This window comes from Tiliqua scincoides, chromosome 4 (genome assembly GCF_035046505.1).
Source record: "Tiliqua scincoides isolate rTilSci1 chromosome 4, rTilSci1.hap2, whole genome shotgun sequence".
Taxonomy (NCBI): Eukaryota; Metazoa; Chordata; class Lepidosauria; order Squamata; family Scincidae; genus Tiliqua; species Tiliqua scincoides.
Genome location: NC_089824.1, coordinates 92,730,697 through 92,736,725, shown reverse-complemented (window position 1 = coordinate 92,736,725; position 6,029 = coordinate 92,730,697). Strand labels below are relative to the sequence as shown.

Genomic DNA, 6,029 nt, shown 5'->3' with positions numbered 1-6,029 from the left:
GAAGCAGAGCTCTGCCAGTCCTGCCCCACACCCTTCCCCTGTGTTCCCCTGTGAGGCCCCCACTCGCCTCTCTACCATGCGGAGCTCCAGGCAGTGCGTGACAGGCCCCCAGCTGGCACTGACTCAGCATAAGCTGGTGCTGAACCGGTGTCAGCTCTGAGCCAGCGGTGAGTGTTGCAGATGTGCCATATGGCATGTTTGTGACACTCAGCACTGAGAGGCCTGATGCTGGGCCAATAGGATCAGGCACTGAGTCAATTGCTTTTAAGGCTATGTATAGCGCTTATGAATGAGATGAGATCTGACCCAGGGAAATCCAGGCTCAGAGTTCTGGCTAGTACAGTACATAAGCTTATGGGTACTTTGAAAAATGAAAGTGACCCTCATTGTCTGGATACAGCCATATCTTGCCTTTCTTGACTGGCTTTATAAAGGCTTTCCTAGTCAATCTTCTCCTGTCCCATAGCAAGGAGGGCTGCTGACAGAAAGACATGACCATTCGTAAGGAACCCATGTGTGGAGCAAATGATAGGGAGAATGCAGCGGGTGATTGGGTTAGGCCTATATCAATCACAGAAAGAGCAGGGAAGATTTCACACATTCTTACTAGAGATTCCATAATCTCTAGTAACAGAGATTACACCAGAACAGAACTACACCAGACTGAAAACATTTTCACATTCACCATATGGTATCAGCAGCACTGAAGCAAATGTATCTATAAAAAGTGGTTCTCAAACCGTGGTTCTGGGACCTGCCAGTGGGTTGTGACCCAATCATGGGCAGATCCAAGGGGGAGCCATGGGTTCATGCCCCCCAAACTGTCGCATCAGCAGGGAGCAGAGGCATAGCTAGGTCATTTGACACCCGGGGCCCATAAATTTTTGTCATCCCATATGACATAATTAATTAATTATATTATTAATTTATTTATTAATTATTGATTGATTCACATTTTAATACCACCCTTCCTCTAAGCAGCTCAGGGTGGTGTACATGGTTCCTCCCCTTATTTTGTCCTCACAACAACCTTGTGTAAGTTCAACCTAGAACCCAGGTCCACCTACCTAGCAAACATTGGCCGTGGAGGCAATAAACTGAATCAGGTGCCCAGGTCTGATCTGGGCAGCTCTAGGCAGGAGCCCAGGTCTATCCACCCAGCAAACCTTGGCCAAGGAGGTGATAAGCTCACCCAGGAGCCCAGGTCTACCCATCAGGTAGATTTGTGCTCCATGTCTAGGCCAGAGCCCTGGTCTACCCGCCTGGTTGACCTGAGTTCTGAAGTTAATGTAGTGCTCATGCCCCTCCCCCCAATACAAATACTGGATCCAGCCTGGACCCAATTTTTGATAGTTCATGAAACTGACAGGGCAGATTAGGATGTGTTCATCAAAGGTTAAACAAGCAGCTATTGGGGGGGTGGGGCCAGCACTGCTGCCCAATCACCATTATAGCCACACCCCTTGGCATTTATAAATCAGGCAGCAGCCTCTAGGGCAGTGATTTTCAACCTTTTTTCGTTTCATGGCACACTGGCAAAGCACTACAATTGTCAAGGCACATCGGTTTTTTGACAATTGACAAGGCACACAGGGCTGCCAATGGGGGATTCACACCCCCTAATAGCCATACTAATATATTATCCTCTCCCAAATTCCCATGGCATACTGGGGGACCATTTGCAGCACACCAATGTGCCATGACACAGAGGTTGAAAATGGCTGCTCTAGGGCCTCCAAAAAGTTTAACCATTGCTATGGAGTACTACAGCCATTTTAATTATCATTTCCAGCCTTGATACTCATTCTGAAGATATCCATAGGCTTAAATTGGCTTCTTTCTACTGCACAATAATCATGTTATATTCTTCACGCTTCGCACTTATCTATTACTACAGCAAGTCTTGAGTTCAGTCAAGATGTTACTCCTGTGAGTTACATCAGCGTGCTTGTTTTATGAAACCTTGAAATGAACTATAGCGAAAAAACATCAAAATGGTGCATCATGTCAATATCTGAAATGAAGCATTACGGATGTAACTGTATTGCATAAAATTGATTAGAATGAACATGATTCCTTTTGACATGATAGATTGTTTGAATATGTGTTTATGAACAAAGCTACAAAATACTTCAGACTGATCCTCAAAGTTTTTACCATACTAATCCCAGGGTGCTAATAGGATCCCTGGAATCTTAAGCATTTTCTACTTAGAAGAAAATGAAGACTCATCTACTCTGTATAATAAGAATTCTCATTTCATTTAAAAGTATGACATGAAAAAGCACATCTCATTTAAAGGATGCAGTCACATGGAAACTGGGACTAACTTTTCTTTGGATTTAAAACAGTTTGCTGTTCAGTAGTGGATTACACTTTTATATACATGGGTTTGGATTCAGGCTTTGGGAAAGAAGAAGGAAATTCATGTGAGGGAAGTTTGCCCCTTTCCACAGCAGTCCCTGAAAAGCCATTCCTGAGCGTTGTGGGACCTTCAGGAATGATGTAAGATGGGTTCAAAGTCTACTGATTCTGGTGTCGTTCTTTGGACTTAGATTTTAGTCTCGGCTATAGGACTTGGAAAGAAATTATTTGACCATTCTTGCTGCTACTCCCCTCAGTCATATTTATGAATAATATGGACATGTGAGCAAGTTTCATGTATACAAGAATGATGTGTATACTTTGTGAGGGAAATGTATGTGTGAACCAGGCCATAGCTGCACCCAGGCCCACCTTCACTTATCCAAAACTCTTTGTTGTCCAAATTCACTATATAACCACCACTGTTTTATGTCATCTCAAACTAATGTAATAAAATTGGTTTTTGAATGAGTTTTTGATTGTTACAGTGTTTTGGATGTCCTCAAGGCCATGCAAATAAGTATATATGTAGCATTTATCTAAAATTGTATGGACGATTCACCTCCTTGAAATATTAAAAAAAAAATAGATATGGCACAAGAAGTTCAAGGCAATTCTGCTATGGTTGCAAAACTAATGTACTTTCATTTCTTATCCCTGGCTTGTGGCTTCTCATGGAAACCAATTACATTCCTATATAGAAATGAATATATAGTCATTTTTATTTTTTTAGCAAAAAGCAGTCCTAATATAAAAAGCATAAAACCCTAGTTATTCATCATATCAAAGGGAAATAGAGCTGAAACCAGCCTTAGAAAGCTATGGATTTAATACTGCGTATTTAGTGAGCTTATCAAAATAAATAAATGTGTGTTTAGAGGTTAATTCCTGATTCCCCCAAAATATTGGCAGCAACTGTTACCCTGCACATGCCCGATCTCATCTGATCTTGGAAGCTAAGCAGGGTCAGGCCTGGTTAGTACTTGGATGGGAGACCGCCGGGGAATACCAGGTGCTGTAGGCTTATACCATAGTCTTTCGAGACTGAAAGTTGCCGACCATTCAGTAAAAAATATCACTCCTCCAACCACCACTGTGTGGGTGGGGTCTTTCCCCTGTCCCTCTCTCCTGCAAGGCAGGATAGGAGATTTGCAGCACCTGACTGGGTATTATTGTGGCTGGGGGTGGGCCTGGGGGGTGGGCCTGGTTGTCATGCTTGGCCTTCCTTTTGGCTCACTATGTTTCAGCCATCCAGTGTGCAACACAGGCCAATGTGAGTGTAACTATTTCTCAACTATTGGCTATGATGGCTATACGGAGCTTCCATGTTTAGAGATGGTATATCACTGAATATCAGTTGCTAGGGAGCAATGGAGGGGAGATCTATTACTTATTACCTGCATGTTCTGCTGTGGTCTTCCTAAAGGCATCTGGCTGGCCACTGTGGAAAACAGGATGCTTAGATAGAACTTTTGTCTTATATTCATTCTTTTAAGGAGTAGTCAGGTCGCATCACTGCTATTTACTGTCTTGGTTACGGTAGCAGTTCATTGTTCTTTGATTGTGTTCCCCTTGCTCATGTATTCCCCTTTGGATGAACAAGAAAATAAGAATTCCAGCATCCTTTATTTGCATGAGAAAGATGGAGAGACAGAAAAGGAAAAGAACATACTAGCAGAAAAATAACTCCATAAATATCAGTACTATAAATTTAGATCAAGCACAGGAGGGGCAGCCCAATAGGATTCCTATTGGGCTGCCCCACTGGCGGAATGTGTGTTTTGCCAACGCTGACTGCTTAAAAGCAACCATAAAGCATGCTCTAGCAGTGTACTGAGTAGCATGCTGCTGAAGCACTGGCAGGAAGGCAAGAGCCTTTCCACATGTGCTGCTGGATCTCTGGCCACTTACCGAAGCAGGTAAGCCAGCAGGGAGGTGGGTGAAGAGGGTGGAATGGGGGCAGGGAAGGGGAAAAATTGGGCAGGGTGGGGGGAGCCTGTAGGAGGGGATGGATCCGGCAGCAATGGTACATGCCAGATCCTATCCCTCTGGCAGCAGCCTCCTCAAGCCCTTTTATCTCCTCTGACTTGTGCCAGTGAAATAGCAGGTGCAGGTCTGTGAAGACCCATCGTGGAGTGGGATTCTTCAAGAGGGGTAATACCCTTTCCCTTCTGAAGTCTCCCAGTTTGCCCCCCTGCTGGATACAGCATGCATAGTATCAGCATGGCTGCACCAGTGAGAGGGGAAGGATTGGGCAGTAGGTTTGAAGCAATATTTGTTCCAGGTTCCAGCATTAGCAAAATCTGAAGTGGTTTGTATGGGTGGCAGGGGTGGCCCATCTGTGAAGCAAGGTGATGCCGGCTGCATTAGCAAGAGACTGTGGGGGGCAATTCAGGAGTGGATTTGGGGTTGCCTTTCATCCCGAGTTCGCTGCCACCTTCCTCTAGTCTTCCATAATGCGAGCTATTTTTGCCCACTAAAATCAAGCAGAAAGTGGATCATCCACTTCCTCTGCCCAGTTTCTTCAAATGCAGAAGTATAGGACTTCTTTTTTTATTTACAGGGTCTGTGAGGAGCCTCTTCATTCATGTGGTCCTTCTGAATAAAACCAGAAGCCCCACACGTGTGCATTTGAAGATACAAAGTGAATAGCATGGCTTTTTGTGTGTGTGTAGAGCAGAGGTGTCAGTGGCAGACCCGAGGTGGCATCGCATAGCATTCCAGGTCACACTGCCTCAATGGGCAGTATAATCTAAGGACCCACACCTGTAGCAATTATACTGCTAGGTCTGTTTTCATGTACTTTACAGGTGTGGGTGCCTCTGGAAGTTCCTAAACACACATGATCACTATTGTGTATACAGATCATGCCGATGATGAACATTCCATAAGAATGTCCATCTCTTGCATGATATTTAAACATAGCATCAAGATGATGAAGTGTAAGCCTTTATGCCTATCTAGATCAGCATGGTTAGAGATGTAAACGTTACTGAGCCATTGGGGAACAGTGATCATGCTGCGATCCGTTTTGACGTGCACGTTGGGGGAAGAATACCAGGCAAATCTCTAACAAAAACCCTTGACTTCCGACGGGCGGACTTCCCTCAAATGAGGAGGCTGGTTAGAAGGAGGTTGAAAGGGAGGGTAAAAAGAATCCAGTCTCTCCAGAGTGCATGGAGGCTGCTTAAAACAACAGTAATAGAGGCCCAGCAGAGGTGTATACCGCAAAGAAAGAAGGGTTCCACTAAATCCAGGAGAGTGCCCGCATGGCTAACCAGCCAAGTTAGAGAGGCTGTGAAGGGCAAGGAAGCTTCCTTCCGTAAATGGAAGTCTTGCCCTAATGAAGAGAATAAAAAGGAACATAAACTGTGGCAAAAGAAATGTAAGAAGGTGATAGGGGAGGCCAAGCGAGACTATGAGGAACGCATGGCCAGCAACATTAAGGGGAATAATAAAAGCTTCTTCAAATATGTTAGAAGCAGGAAACCCGCCAGAGAAGCGGTTGGCCCTCTGGATGGTGAGGGAGGGAAAGGGGAGATAAAAGGAGACTTAGAGATGGCAGAGAAACTAAATGAGTTCTTTGCATCTGTCTTCACGGCAGAAGACCTCGGGCAGATACCGCTGCCCGAACGGCCCCTCCTAACCGAGGAGTTAAGTCAGAT

At 44.7% G+C, this 6,029-nt stretch overlaps 1 pseudogene; it reads left to right on the top strand.

Annotated features, from left to right (window-relative positions):
- Window positions 1-3,271: 3,271 nt before the first annotated feature.
- Window positions 3,272-3,388, top strand: LOC136650541 (5S ribosomal RNA; annotated as a pseudogene).
- Window positions 3,389-6,029: the final 2,641 nt, after the last annotated feature.